Source organism: Capsicum annuum, chromosome 4, assembly GCF_002878395.1.
Source record: "Capsicum annuum cultivar UCD-10X-F1 chromosome 4, UCD10Xv1.1, whole genome shotgun sequence".
Classification (NCBI taxonomy): domain Eukaryota; kingdom Viridiplantae; phylum Streptophyta; class Magnoliopsida; order Solanales; family Solanaceae; genus Capsicum; species Capsicum annuum.
In genome coordinates, this window is record NC_061114.1 from 215172931 (window position 1) to 215190023 (window position 17093).

Sequence of the window (17093 nt, forward strand, 5' to 3'; positions counted from 1 at the left end):
GACAGATAAGAGCCTGCTACAAACTAGGGTCCTTCCTGAGTTATTTTTTTCTGAGATTGGGCATCTGAGTTATTTTTTTCTGAAACTGGGCATCTCCTAGCTTCACAGTGTAGTAGTCGAGTCCTAGATCTGTCAGTGCAAAGCTTTCCTTAAGCTTCCAGAGATCCGTGAGTTTAGTCTTCAGGTATTGGCAAGTGAATCTCTTCCTTATTGGTTTGATTATGATTGAGGATTGCCAGGGGTGTAAAGTTTTTTCTTATTGGCAATGGATAATGGTATTGTACTATCATCGGCTTGCTTCGCAGGTTCAGGTGATTCTTCGAAATCAACGAGGTGGTTGATCATGCTTGAGGAGATGGATTTAGCACTCACGACTTCACAATATGATAATTTCTTACTTGGGTCATGAATTGCCATCTGACAATTTGAATCGTCGGGTGGATCCGGTGGCTTAAGGGGTTGGTGGTCAGACGTGCACACTAGTATTTTGGTGTTTAGAAGAGGGAGGAGTTTAGAGAGAAGGGAGTCTTTCTCTCTCTAAAAAAAATAACTTATCCTTATGTGTTGTCACCAAGTGTAAAAAAAAATTGTATATTAACTATCAAATACATCCAAAATTTAAAGCAAGCATAATTATTTATTTACGCAATCCCCAAGCACCTTGGAGAGAAAATAACAAAATGATCCGGTATCTTAGGAGATAGATTTAAAAATAGGAAAATTTCAAATTACATGCAAAAGAATAAATAGTTTACAAAAAAAATAGCCAAAATTTTATTTATTAGTTAAATGATCATTATTACTTAAAATAGTGGTCATTTTCTTTCTTTTCTTTTTTTCAATAGTAATGTTTTTTTCAATTTTTTTTTTGCTGCATTTTTTTTAAACTTATTTCAATTTTTAAAAACTTTTTTCGTACCATTTTTTTTATGTATCAATACTGTATAAATGGTGTATAAACATGTATATATGTTGTACAAATAGGTATGTAGTCTACATGTAATGTGTCGATATTGCATAAATAGTTATGTAGTGTAAATGTAATGTATTGTTATTTTATAAATAATTCATAAACATGTATTGATATTGTATAAATGGTGTATAAATATGTATATATGATATACAAATAATAATGTAGTGTATATGTAATAAATTGATATTGTGGAAATGTGTATGAACATGTATTCGTATTATATAAATAGTTATGTGATATATTGATGTTGTATAAACGATGTACACGCGAGTATCAATATTGTATAAATAGGCATGTAATGTATTGACATTGCATGAATGATGTACACTCATGTCGTGTATTGATATTATATAAATAATTATTTTATGTATTGACATTCCATGAATGATGTACACTCGTGTCGTGTATCGATATTAAATAACTAATTACTTAATGTATTGATATCAATATTTATTTAACTATCATACGTTTCCACCTTAATAAATAAAAGTATAAATAAAAACTAAAAATTCTACAAATACAAAACTTATGTTTCTAATATTACAAAAAATCCCAACTCCCTAAACATATTACAAAAATCCCAACATATACACTGAATGCTATGTATATGTCGGCTATGTTATGTATATTAATAGGGAGAGACAGTAAAGTAATTAAAAAGGTGGTAGAGAGAGTAATTACTTCCAAAATGTTTGGTATTTATGTTATTTATATACAACAACAACAACATATCCAGTGTATTCCCACAAGAGTGGGGTCTGGGGAGGGTAAGATGTACACAGTCCATACCGCTACCTCCGAGGAAGTAGAGAGGCTGTTTCCGATAGACCCCAGCTTAAAGTAGAGAACAGTAAACAAAGGGATGGAAAACATAATAGAAAATCAGGAATAAGAAATAATGAAATAGACATCATAGAAATATGAAATACGAGACATAAGGGTGACACGGAATAGGAAAATAGGTACTAAGACATAAGACCTAGTAATAACCTACACTCCTATAAAGGACCCTATGAACACGAAACTAGGCTTACTAACCCAGCTACACTAGACTCTCCAGACTGCAAGCTACAACCCACACACCTGCATTAGACTTCTACCCTTATCCGCGACCTCCATACCTTCCTATCTAGGATCATGTCTTTAGTCAGCTGGAGCTGCTCCATGTCATGTCTAATCACCTCCCTACAGTATTTCTTCAGCCTACCTCTACCTCTTTTAAAGCCATCCAAAGCAAGCCTCTCACATCTCCAGACTGGGGCATCCGCACTCCTCCTCATCACATGCCCAAATCATCGCAGTCTTCCTTCCTGCAACTTTTATTCCACTGAAGTCACTCCCACCTCTCCTGAATAGTCTTATTCTTACTCTGTCACCTTTTGTAAGCCCACACATCCAATGCAACATTCTCATTTTGACCACCTTCAATTTTTAGATGTGCGAGTGTTTGACGACAACACTCCGCACCATACAACATGGCCGGATGGACTGCCACTCTATAGAATTTGCCTTTAAGCTTAAGGGGCACTTTATTATCACATAACACTCCTGAGGCTAGCCTCCACTTCATCTAACATGCTCCAATACATTTAGAGACATCCACATCAATCTCACCATTCCCCTGAATCGTAGATCCAAGATACTTTAAACTGTCTGTCTTACATACATCCTGGGAGTCCAACCTCACCACCCCTTCGTACTCCTATCTCAAGTCACTAAACTTACATTTCAAATACTCAGTTTTGGACCTACTCAACCTAAACCCCTTAGACTCAAGAGTTTGCCTCCAAACTTCCAATTTGTCATTCACACCCCCTTGCGTCTCATCAATCAGCGCCACATCATACGCAAATAACATACATCAAGGCACCTCGCCTTGAATTCTCCGTGTCAACATATCCATCACCAATGTAAAAAGGAATGGACTAAGATTCGATCCCTGATGCAACCCAGTCTCGATCGAAAACTACTTTGAGTCTTCTCCCACTGTCCTCACCCGAGTCTTCCCTCCATCGTACATGTCCTTAATAGCTATAACATATGCCACTGGGACCCCTCTCACCTCCAATAACCTCTAAAGAACCTCCCTCGGGACTTTATCATATGCCTTTTCTAGGTCGATGAACACCATGTGTAAATCCTTCTTCCTTTCTCTATACTGCTCCACTAATCTCCTCACCAGGTGGATTGCCTATGTCTTCGAGCGACCAGGCATAAATCCAAATGATTCTCTGAATAGACACAACCTTCCTCAACCTCCGCTCGATCACTCTCTCCCAAATCTTCATAGTGTGACTCAACAACTTAATACCCCTATAGTTGTTGCAGCTTTGAATGTCACCCTTGTTTTTATATAACGAAATCATTGTACTTCACATCCAGGCCTCAGGCATTCTCGCAGTCTTGAAAATACCGTTAAATAAATTTGTCAACCACCTTAAACCGACCTCACTAGCATACTTCCAAAAATCCACCAAAATCTCATCGGGCCCCGTCGCCTTACCCCTCCATATCCTATGAATAGACTATTTGACCTCCTCAACTTCAAAACTCCTACAGTATCTGAAATCACGACTCTCCTCCGAGTGCTCCAGCTCCCCCCACGCAATGCCTTTGTCTCCCTCCTCGTTCAAAAGTCTATAAAAGTACTCCTGCCATCTCTTCTTAATATGAACCTCCTCCACCAAAACACTACCATTTTTTCCCTTAATGCACTTCACTTGATCAAGGTCCCGGCCTTCCGCTCCCTAGATTTAGCAAGTCTATATAACCTTTTCCCCATCTTTCACCTCTAACCCCGCATACAAGCTCTCGAACGATACCGACTTAGCAGTCGTAACTGCTAATTTAGATTCCTTCCTGGCTACTTTTTAAGCGTCCCTATTCACCCATTTCTCCTCCTCATCTTTACTCTCAATTAACTTAACATATGTCTCCTTCTTAATCTCCACTTTCTTCTTCACATTCTTATTCCACCACCAGTCCCTCTTATGTCGTCCTGCCCGGCCACTCGAAATGCCTAACACTTCTCTGGCAGTCTTCATGATGCCGCTGATAGCCCTATCCCACATAGTATCCACGTCCTCCCTGCTCTTCCATACCCTTTTTTCCGCCACCTTTTTCCCCTATCTCCAGAGCATTAACTGGCGTCAAGCAGCCCCACTTAATTCTAGGTCGACCCTCCCTGACCCTTCTCTTCTTGCACTTCTTGATAGACAATTCCATCACTAGAAGCCTATGCTGGGTCGAAAGATGTTCACTCAGAATGACTTTACAATCCTTGCATAGCCCCCTATCCCCCTTCCTAAGCAGTAGAAAGTCAATGTGGATCTTGGCTATCACGCTGCGGAAGGCAATTAGGTAATCCTCCTTCTTCGAAAAACTCGAATTCACTATCACCAGCCCAAAGTCCATCGCAAAATCCAATAGAGCAGCTCCCTTACCATTTCTGTATAATAAAAAATAATAAAATAATTATAGAAGAATTTAAAAAAAAAAGTAATAAATTTTTTTTAAACAATATCTTTTTAATTTTTTTGAAATAGCACAATAAAAAATACTTGAAAGAAAATGGGCCAAATGGCCAAATGACTAGTGTCCCGAAGGTCAGCAAAGAAAGGAGCCTGACATATTCTTGGTAAACCTTTTAGGGATCGTTTGGTAGGAATACAGATAATACATGGATTAGTAATACAGGGGTTAATAATGCAGGGATTAGTAATGAAGGGATTATAGTGCTTGATTATTTTTTATCAAGTGTTTGGTTCATTGTACTAAAAACAAAATATACCATGGATTGTGTTTTATTTAAAACTCTACAACAATCTTCTTTACATTTATACCCTTAAATTTTTGTGGGATTTTCTGTTACATTAAATTAGTCAAGTTAAAAACTAGAATATTAATAAAAATTTATTACTAATTTTCAAGTGTAATGTGTCACTACAAAAATCCTTAATAGAATGGTGGACTTTCAATATTTTTTTATTGTTCAAATACGACTTAAATTATAGATTTAAGGCTACATAAATGTTTAAATACCTAAAACTTATTTTTTAAAAAAAAAAATATTCAAGTCACCAATCCATGAATTAAACTTCTTTTATTTAAAAAGCCTCCTTCCCTACCAAGAAAACTTCAAACCCAGTAAGTAGGGGCTTTGGGCTGTAAGTGATAAAAAAGTTTTAAAATGAGGTGTAGGTGACACAAGTCTTAATAATTGAGTGGAGGTGACAATTACCTAATTATGGATTAAGAAATTTTGAGAAATTTCAAAATAACCCACAGATTTTTAAATTTACACTTTAATCCAAATGTTAGTTAATATAACGGGAAACGTAGGGAAAAAACGTGTTTTTCTCTTTTCTCATTCGTTATTATTTTCTCTCTCTTCGTGATATTTGTTGTTCATTGTTGTTGTTGCTTTATTCATCATCTTCTGATTTATTATCATCATCTTATACTTCATTATCATCTTCATATTCTTCTTGTTGACCTATTACTGTTGTTACCGCAACTGCTGCTCTTTGACCAATCTTTTAGGTCAACTTTTATTTTGTACATCACTTTCAACTTTGGCATTTACTTGAGAGGGAACTTTGATAAGTCAAATTATGCTTTTTAGTTGAATTTTTTATATGGGTAACTGCTAGTGTGCTATTTTTTCAACAATAGCTAGTACGCAAATATGAATGCAACATAAGAGCAATTTGTTTAAGCAGATACATCATCTGTGGCACCATATAAATATTCTGTTGCAACAGAAGACTCATGTTGGATTCATGTTTATGGTTCTAGGTGCCCGTAATATGAATCAAATAGATGGGTATTCTGTTGCAATAGATTAGTAATCTGTTCAAACAGACAATTAATTTGTTGCACCATATTAGTAATCTGTTTCAACAGATAATTAATATGTTGCACCAGATTAGTTATCTGTTCCAACAGACAAGTAATCCATTGCAACATAATATATATCTGTTGCAACAGATAATTATTCTATTGCAACAGATTAATAATCTATTTCGAACAACACAATACAACTCCTGTCACAAACCCAACAAATAACTCATATGTTGATCTTTTGCTATTGATACTAGATTCAAATTATTCTTTAATTATAGACACATTGTTGAGAAGAAAAAATAGACAGAATGAAAATTAAATAAGAATTAAAATGTCAAAGTGGATCAAACATAAATTTTTTATTAAAAAAAATATATAGGTAAAAGAAAAAAATAATCTTAATTATTATTATCATCATTATCATTATTATTTTTATGGTCAGCCGGCAAATTTTCAACCTGCAGCAGAGCGCCCTCCTCAGCTTGCGGATCTGCCGCAACATCCTTACTCTGACGGCGGCCAACTCCCACTGCAGGTCATGAAGCTCCTTCTGCAGTTCCTGCATGGCGTCTCGTAAAATAGTGACATTCCACACTGGATCATCCATATCTAGAACATGCATAAATTGACAAAATACGTAAAAACAAAAGAAAAAAAAAAGAAAGAATTCAAATGTAATACAACATATATTTACACAAAAGCAAGAAAAAAACTTATCAGAGACATAAAAAAGCTATCAAGTCCTTGAAGAGAAAGTAGTTGAAGGTGTAACAGTAACAAGAGCAAGGAATAAATAGAGTGTAGTAGAATGAACGATTAAGGAGGGACTTATTTATAGAGGATTGAACTTGAATGTGTTAGGCAAAAATGTGCAATTGTTCGCCTCCATTTATTAATGACATTTTTCATTACTGTGAAAAGTTATGACTTAATTAGATTAAGCAATATTGTGATAAGTCATAACTTTTTAGATTATTATTATTCATTAGTTCTTTCCAAGAACCATATTTATTGAGTTGTCACAACAAATTCTATATTTATTGTATCAGATAACTCATATGTGACAACAAATATATCATCTGTTGCAACAAATAAACAACCTGTTGCATTAGATAATATATCTGTTGCAACATATAATCTATCTTTTTTTGAAAAAAAATATCATCATATTACTAATCCAAATTTTCTAATTTTTTTATTATATAAATTAATAAAATAGATTTAAAGGTGCAACTGTTCGCCTACATTTATTAATGACATTCTTGATTACTGTAAAAAGTTATGACTTAATTAAATTAAGCAATGTTGTGATAAGTCATAACTTTTCAACTTATTATTAATAATAGTTCTTTCTAGGAACCGTTTTTATTGAGTTGCGACAACAGATTCTATACCTGTTGCATCAAATAACTCATCTGTAACAATAGATATATCATTTGTTGCAACAAATAAATAACCTATTGCATCAGATAATCTATCTGTTGCAACATACAATCTATTTTTTTAAAATTATCATCATATCATTAATCCAAATTTGATGATTTTTTTATTATATAAATTAATAAAACATATTTAAAAACAAAAAAAATGTGAAAAGAAATGACGCCTATTTAATATTAACATCAATTATTCAAATTAAATAATCATTTTTTACGGTTATAAATTGTGTTTATCATTTATTTCCTCATTATTTAAAAGAAATGACTTAATTAAATCAGGCTGGTGAGTTTTTTATTATTGTGAAAAGTCATGACTTTTCAGCTTATTATTAATAATTAGTTCTTAAATTTAAATAACCTTTTTCTCAATTTAAAAATCGAAGACACCTTTTCAATAATCGTTTATTTAATAAAATAATAACCATTTTTATTGAGTTATGGAAACAGATTGTATATCTGTTGCATCAAATAACACATCTGTTGCGACAAATATACTATCTGTTGCAATAAATCGAACATCTATTTTAGGATTTTTTTTATTTTTTCTAACAGTTGATTCATCAGTCGCAACAGATGGAAAATTTGATGCATCAACAATATTATTTGTTTGTTTAATGTGTTTAGACAAAAAGTCACGGTCACGACTGTTCACCTTTTTCTTAACAAACAATCATCATATAACTTAATCCTATGTTGTGACTTTTTTTTATTAAATAATCTTTCTTTTACGGTTATAAATTGGGTATATCATTTAGTTCCTTATTATTTATTTACGAACCATTTTTCATATTAAATAGTAGGAGAATCATGACTTTCCACCACCCTCTCAACAATAACCCTTTTTTATTATAATAACCGTCTGTTGCAACATATGATCCATCTGTCGCATCAGATTAAACTCTGGTGCCATAAATGCTCAATCCTTACCTCCAACCATCGACATGTTAAGAATAAGGAATAAATAGAATTATAATTAAATATTAAATAAGAATTAAAAATTTAAAATCGACTAAATCTAACATAGATTTTTGAATCCTTAGGTAGATTCGATATAAAAAAAGGAAAATACATACGCTAAAAGAAAAAACATAACCTAATTACTACTACTACTACTACTACTGTCAACCGGATAATTTTCATTCGGCAGCAGCAGGGCCCTCCTCAGCCTTGCTCCAAAGTCGGCCAAATCCCTCTGGAGTTCATCAAATTGCCTTTGAAGTTCCCACAAAGACTCTACATGAATCTTCTTGTACGAATCTGGATCAGTCATATTTGTATTGTAAGTCTAGTAGAATAAATGAGTGAGAGTGAGTAAGGAGGCCGGAGGGACCTATTTATAAATGGTTGAATTGAAAGGGGTTGTCAAACAAAAAGCCACGACTGTTCATATCCCTTAATTAAATAAAACCAGTGACTTTTCGAATATGTAAATTAAAAAAACGGATCTAAATTTTATTGTATTTCAAAAAAAAAAAGAAAATTGCTTTAAAATAAATCTAATAGATGGGTAATCTGTTGCAACATATATTTTATCTGCCGGATAACTTACAACATATTGACAATTTGTTACAATAGATGGATATATTGTTTGCTTTTCCAACAGACATGTCATATGTTGCAACAGATTGATCACCTGTTGTAACAGATGTCTGCAATTGTTTCACAATTTAAACAGATATGGCATCTGTTGCAACTTGCTAGTCAGTCATCTGTTTATCCAATTTAAGTTATAGATAGGCTAGGAAGAATAAGGTGCGTGCAGATGGATCCACTATCATATGTGTGGGAGTTAAGGAAGTATTACTAATAAGGTCATCGGGACAACACACACAAAATATAATATTTTTTAATGCAGTTTTTAACTGATTAGGCACTGAGCATTCAAATAGATCCTGCATTGTACAGTTAAGTTTGATGGGTTTGAATTGATAAGGCTGAGGGCCCCATGAAGATGGTGCAGATACTCTATTATGAATTACTGACGATTGTTGCTCATGTTTATGCGTGTCAAGTTTTGAGAAGGGATCAATATTTGGTGTCATTGTAGAGATCCAATAGCAATTGGACTTAACTTTAGGTGTTCATTGGACTTTGAGAAGGCCTTTAAAGCCTCGCACTGCATCAAACAAGAACGAAAAACCAATAGAAATTCCCCTGACCTAATTATATATGGAAGGGTTGATTGAGAAGATGATTATACGCCAGAAGGATCCAAATGAGAATGCTTGCGAAGGAAAGGGGAGTTGATGAAAGACTATATCATCTGAGAGCTAATTGAAGAAGAGACATAGTATAGAAAGTAACTTCTAGCGAGTTTGGCCAATGAAATTATCTTAAAACATGATAAATCTGAATCAAGTGCAAATATGAAAAGTATATCTGATAATGTAAATTCCTTTGTTGTCTCTCTGAAAGAAAAATAATGCAGATGGACACTTTGCTAGAGAGCTGCGACTAGGTAGCATGGTCGGGATTATCACCTAGATAGAAAATAGCAGAAGACCAAGAAAGCAGCCTTACGTACATCGAGGGTTGAAAGGATGTACAGTAAGTCTAGAAAACTTCCTCTAACAACAACTGCAGTTAAAGTAAGGAATCTAAGCGAAGGCGACAATTTCTGAATCAAGTACACATATTGTTGAAAACTTCCTTATTTTCAAATATTTTCAAAAGACTTTTGTACAAGACTTCTATGATGTTGAGATATTATTAATAATGCCTTCTGAAAACTTTCGCTCTGGCAAGAATTTCTGCTGACGGTGTAGATTTTTACATGGCAGATATCTTGTCATCAGTAGAAATTCTTGTCGTAGAAAAAGTCTTGGGAAGGCATGACTAGGAATCTCTCAATGTCACTTGATATTAAGAGATTATTGTTGATGCCTTCTAAAGACTTGTGCCCTGGCAAGCATTTCTGGTGATGGTGCAGATTTTTGTATGGCAGATATCTTGTCATCTATATTGGAGAAGAACGATCAACAGAAAGGCTGAGAGATTAAGCTCATTTGATTTGTTCACTAACTCGGGCAAAGTTTTTTGATAAGGTAATGAGCCTAGAGTTAGGCTTGGTAGAGTCGGTTTAGATCAAACATTACGTAACTCCTTGCTTATTAATTTATCAAATTCCTTAAAGGTTGGTTGAGCAAGATGTATTGAGCAACGCTCGGTAAAAGTGAGTTTTTCAATGTTTGGGACCACATCTTGAGTGTGCATCAATATATTTTGATCTAAAAACTTACACAAAGACCCTAATATATCCTTTAAGGCTTCTAAAGAAAGTGTTTTGAGGGGCTTCTAAAATGCCACAACTTTGAAGATGGTGTTCCTGATCGAGCTCACAAAAGATCAGGAACTCTATACCAAATTCAAAGACAGCAACGACAAACATAAAGACCGAATCAGAAAGTTGGAGGCAAGCTTGAAAATTATCGAGATTCGCATACTACAACAAGCCTCTGATCTTCTCCAAGGAATGTTGAAAGCATGCTAAGGCAAGAAAACACAATCAATTATAACCATATTTCTAAGGAAGTAATGACACTTAATCTGCCTTTCAATCTCGTTTGTGGTTCCGATCAGGTCAACAATAGTGGACCTAATCGAAACCACAAACAAGAAGGCATGGAATGCAATTTAAAATTCAAAAATTATCGTTTTCGCTTAGATTCATTACCTTAACTGCAGTTGTTGTTGACGAAAGTTTTCTAGACTTACTGTATATTATTTTAACCCTCGATGCCCGTAAGGCTGCTTTCTTGGTCTTCTGTTATTTTCTATCTAGGTGATAATTCCGACCACACTACCTAGTCGCAGCTCCCTAGCAAAGTGACCATCTAAACTATTTTTCTCTTAGAAAAACAACAGACGGATTTCATTACTGGATGCACTTTCATATTTGCACTTGATACAGATTTCTCATGTTTTAAGATAATTTCATCGGCCAAATTCACTAGAAGTTACTTTCTACCCATATGTATTCTTTTTAATTAGCTCTTATATGATATAGTCTTTTATCAACTACCCATTTTCCCTCGAAGGCATTCTCCTACCGCACCTTCCAGCATATAACCATCACCCCGAGCAACCAACCATATAAATTTGGGCTAGGAAAATAACTATATTGGTTTTTTGTTATTGTTAGATGCAGTGCTATGCTTCAAAGGCCTTCTTAGAGTCCAATAACCCTAAAAGTTAGTCCGGTCGCTATTGAATCTCTTTACAATGACACCTAAACAAGATCCCTTCAGAATGCTTGACAAATAAACATGGGCAACAACCGACATTAAATCTTAACAGGGTATCAGAACTTTATTCATGGTCCCTCAGCTTTATCAGTTTGAACCTACCAAGCTTAACTATAAAATTACAGATATCTTGTTTGAATGATCTATGACTAATCGGTAAAAACAACATTCATAAAATCAATGTACTCTATGTGTGCTTCCATGATAATATTATCAATAATATATACCTCCCATATACAAAGTAGTTTCATCTGCATGTAGCTTATTCCTCTGAACCTATCTTTACTACAACCTCTGGTGATGGTCAGGAAAAAGTTGATCAACTTTCAGTTTCTTATATCTACAAAGAAGAGGAAAAAATTAATGTCACAAAAAGAACATTATCTATCTGTTACAACGTATGTAGAGTCTGTTGCATCAGATGTGGAGTTTGTTGCATCAGATGTGGAGTCTGTTGCAACAGATATGGAGTCTGATGTTGTAGATACGGAGTCTATTACAATAGATATGGAGTCTGTTAGAAGACATCAAACCAGCCTTGCTAATGGTTTGATTTGTGCCAACAGTTGCTCCGTCTATTAAAACATCAACAACAGTATAAACTACAAAGAAACAATAAATAAAAAATATCAACAACAAGAAACAACAACATTTGTTCCAACACTATCAACAACATCATCAATAATAAAGAAGCATCATCCTTTGTTCCAACACCATCAACAACACCACACCACAAAATCCAATAACGCCAACCCCACCAACAATATCAATTACAACATAAATAATAAAGAAACAAACAAAATACATACAAAAAAAATGATACCGCCAAAACGGCTTTTAAACTTCTCCTAATAGAATACTTTTTTTGCAAAATTCTTGGTTCGTTTATTCAACACTTAAAAGTTTCTTCAAATTTAAATAAATGTGATATGAGTAAATGATAATTAAATAAAAAAATAGATGTAAATAACCTGTAAAGAAGAAGACGAGAATAAAAGAGCAATAGTGAACCATACCTTAATATCAAAAGAGGATCAAAACAATAATTTCAGTGGAGGAAAGATATGGATCGATTTAGATCCGAAAGGATCTTTATGAGAAAGAGAAGAGAAAAGAGAGAAAAAAAGTTGTGATAACCTTAAAGAGGAGAGAAAGAAAAATATGAGAGATAAATAAAATAAATTTAGGGCTGAAGCTGAGGAGAGATGAGATAATTCTAGATGTATTGTGTTCGTAGACGTAGGTTTAAGTATTTATTAATTAATATAACTAATATTCATTAATAATTTAAGGGGCACGAGGAATACTAGTGACATTGAAAAGACAAGATAAGACTACTCAATGAACTCATTTTTGAGTTATCCAAGAAACTCTTCATTTTTTATCGCATTTTGTAGTACTTAATACTTTATCTACTCGAACAGAAGCTTACTTTAAAATTGGAAGAAAAAAAAGATTTTCAAACAGATATATCATCTGTTACAACAGATATTAATATCTGTTTAAAAATCCCAACAGCACACAGTCATCTGTTACAACAGATACAAATATCTATTTAAAAATTCTAACAACTCACAAATGCAAATTTCCATTTGATAATTAAATCAGATATGTCATCTGGTATAATAGATATCAATATCTATTTAAATATCCCAATAGCTCAGTCATCTGTGACGACAGATGCAAATATCTATTTAATAATTAAAACAGACATATCATCTGTTACAACAAATATCAATATCTGTTTGAAAGTTTCCAATAGCTCAGTCATCTATCATAATATATGCAAATGTCTATTTAATAATTAAATTACATATGTCATCTGTTGCAACAGATATGAATATCTATTAGAAATTTCCAACAGCGTTTGTTTCAATAGATTTCATTGCAATTGATTTAGGTAGAACTAGGGATAAATGAATGAGTTCATAAGGTCAACAACAACTTTAATTGAGTCATTTAAATTGTATGGTATTGGTATTGCATTTATCCCGACTCAAGTCATCGATCGATCACTCTAAGTTAAAATGGGGTCTCATTAACTTAATGTTAAGATTAATAGTACCTAAATTGATTTAGGTGGAACTAGGGATAAATGAATGAGCTCATAGGGTCAACAACAACTTCAATTGAGTCATTGTAATTGCATAGTGTTGGTATTGCGTTCATTCCGACCCGAGTCATCGATCGATCACTCTAAGTTGAAATGAGGTCTTATTAACTCAATGTTAAGATTAATAGTACCTAAATTGATATAGGTAGAACTAGGGGTGAATTAATGAGTTCATAGGGTCAACAACAACTTTAATTGAGTCGTTGTAATTGCATGGTATTGGTATTGCGTTCATCCCGACTCGAGTCGTCGATCGATCGCTCTGAGTTGAAATGAGGTCTCATTAACTTAATGTTAAAATTAATAGTACCTAAATTAATTTAGGCGTAACTAGGGATGAATGAGCTCATAGGATCAACAACAACTTCAATTGAGTCGTTCCAATTGCATAGTATTTGTATTGCGTTCATCCCGACCCGAGTCATCGACGATTGCTCTGAGTTGAAATGAGGTCTCATTAACTTAACGTTAAGATTAATAGTACCTAAATTGATTTAGGTGAAACTAGGGATGAATGAATAAGCTCATAGGGTTAACAACAACTTTAATTGAGTCATTGCAGTTGCATAGTGTTGGTATTACGTTCATCCTGACCCGAGTTATCGATCGATCACTTTGTGTTGAAATGAGGTCTCATTAACTTAATGTTAAGATTAATAGTACTTAAATTGATTTAGGTGGAACTAAGGATGAATGAATGAGCTCATAGGATCAACAATAACTTTAGTTGAGTCATTGGAGTTGCACGGTATTGGTATTACGTTCATCCTGACCTGAGTCATTGATCGATCACTTTGTGTTGAAATGAGGTCTCATTAACTTAATGTTAAGACTAATAGTACCTAAATTGATTATGTGGAACTAAGGATGAATGAATGAGCTCATAGGATCAACAACAACTTTAGTTGAGTCATTGGAGTTGCACGGTATTGGTATTACGTTCATCCTGACTCGAGTTATCGATCGATCACTCTGAGTTGAAATGAGGTCTCATTAACTTAATGTTAAGATTAATAGTACCTAAATTGATTTAGGTGGAACTATGGATGAATGAGCTCATAGGGTCAACAACAACATCAATTGAGTCGTTGCAATTGCATGGTGCTGGTATTGCGTTCATCCCGACCCGAGTCGTCGATTGATCACTCTGAGTTAAAATAAGGTATCATTAACTTACTATTTTAAAAACTATATCTTTCAAAATTTTAATAATTAATTAAGATTAATTCAGACCAAATTAACAATTTCAAAACTTGTCATTCTTTTTCAAAATTACAAATCAACACATACAAATCATCCATTTACGGGAAAACTTTTTCTCATTTCAAATCTCAAATTCTCGCTCATCTCTCTCTCTCTCTCTCTCTCAATAATACAGACAATAACTACTCAACACATTGCTCAAGCCTTAAAAATAGATTGATTTTCTTCCTATTTTCGACACATAGTTGTTATTTTTGACTTCATTCTCGCTTGTATCCATCATTTTCTCTGTCTTTAAAGGTAACAGAGTTTGAGAAGAGTTATACATTTGTTCTTTATTCTAAAAATTAAGGCTTTTTAGTTAATGATGAAAAAGAAAACTTTTAGTGGTATTATCTTCGAGAATGAATTGACAATTTTGTGTTTTGATGCTAAAAACGTAGGAAGCACCTGAGAAAACCCTAGTTTTTATCTCTGTGTTTTGTTGACTATCGTGGTATTATTGGATGATGTTTGTGGTGTTGTTGGTAGATATTACTGGTGGTGTCAGTATTTGTCTTTTTGGTGGTGGTGTCGGTGGTCTTGGTGTTGGTATTGGTATTGAAGGCATTGGTGGTGGTGATGGTGGCGGCATTGGTTATGGTGTTGGTGGTCCATCTGTTGCAACAGGTGAAAAATCTGTTGGAAGATATTAAATAGTTCTTCAAATAGATTCCCCATCTGTTCCAACTGATGTGTTATCCGTTGGAGAATTTTTTTGTAATGTGGCGTAGACTAATTTATTGAAATTTGTCTTACCTTTTTTAAAAAAATCATGCAAACATCAAATGCAATGTATTTTTTGTTTTCTATTGTTTGTAGTTAAAAGATGTCTCCCAAAAAGAAACTAAAAGTGGATCAATTTCTGACCACCCAACAAAAATGGCCATAGTATAGATAGATTCGGAGAAACTTCCTGAATAATCTCAGTTGGAGCAAAATGAAGCTGAGGAAAGTGATAACCTTTTCTCACCAATGGGGTGTGAATTAATATCAGAATCCCAGCAATATCCTGCCGAAACCATTAGTATCAACAGGTTTTGAGTTGCGATCTTGATGAATAACCCTAACAAAGTAACTGGTGATCTTGTACTTAAATGTTAGTTGGGGAAATGTTTTGATGAATTAAGGAGAATTATGAAAAATGAAAACATAGACGGACTTTTTAACAAGAGTTGTTTTACATACTTTCTTGAGCTACCTAAGGACTGCACTCTCTTTTGCAGGATCAAGTATGTGGGGGATGATAAAGATCTAAAGGAGGGAAAAAAATGGATGAAATTTGGATCAACTACTGTGATATATTGGTTTGTTTTGGGTTGAAAGAGTTTGCCATAGTGACGAGCTTGAGATGCAATCATCCAGAAGAACCTCTCATCAAGGAAACACCCCCACAAAGAGTCCAACATATGCAAGGGGAAAAAAGATGGGTTGTTGGGCATTGTTGGATGTAGCAGCTACAAAGCGGAGGATTTGATGGCAGATCTCAAGAATAAAGACATACCAAAGCACTACAGGGAGAAATTGTGCTTAGTTTAGTTTGTCCATTCCGTTTATTGGCAAGAGACGTCAGGAAATTCATAAAAGATAATTTCTTGGCGCTTGCTGATGGTTTTGACAAATTTAACGATTATCCCTGGGGATACGACAGTTACTACTTGATTGTCGAATATTTACTGACAAAGCTATCCACAAGGACGATCACATTATACGGCTTTCCTTGGGATTTCATGATAAAATTGATCACTATTTTTACTCATCCATTAATTTATATTGAATATAGTTATTATGACTTTTTTTGCTTGCTTTCTGTTTACATTATTTAGGCTTGGGCATGTGAAATCATTCCTTCCCTCCAAAAGCAGTTCAAGAATTACCCAGATAAGGTTTCTCATCCAAGGATCCTTAGGTGGTTGGCGACTGCAAAGGGCAACAAAAAATATTAAGAAGTAGGAGATTGATCTATTTAACCCTCCGAATGATGCAATATGTCTTCTTTCAACTAAAATAATTTTCCTCAAAGAAAGATATTAAAATAGATGCTCTATCTATTGTGATAGATGGGTCTTCTGTTGCAATAGATTACCCATCAACTACAACTGGTGTAACAACAGGTAATCTGTTACGATAGATGATCCATATTTCACAACAGATTAACCATCTGTTGCTATGGTTCTCTGAACCCAACTCAACAGATTACCCATCTACTATAAATTATGAAATAATGGGTAATCTGA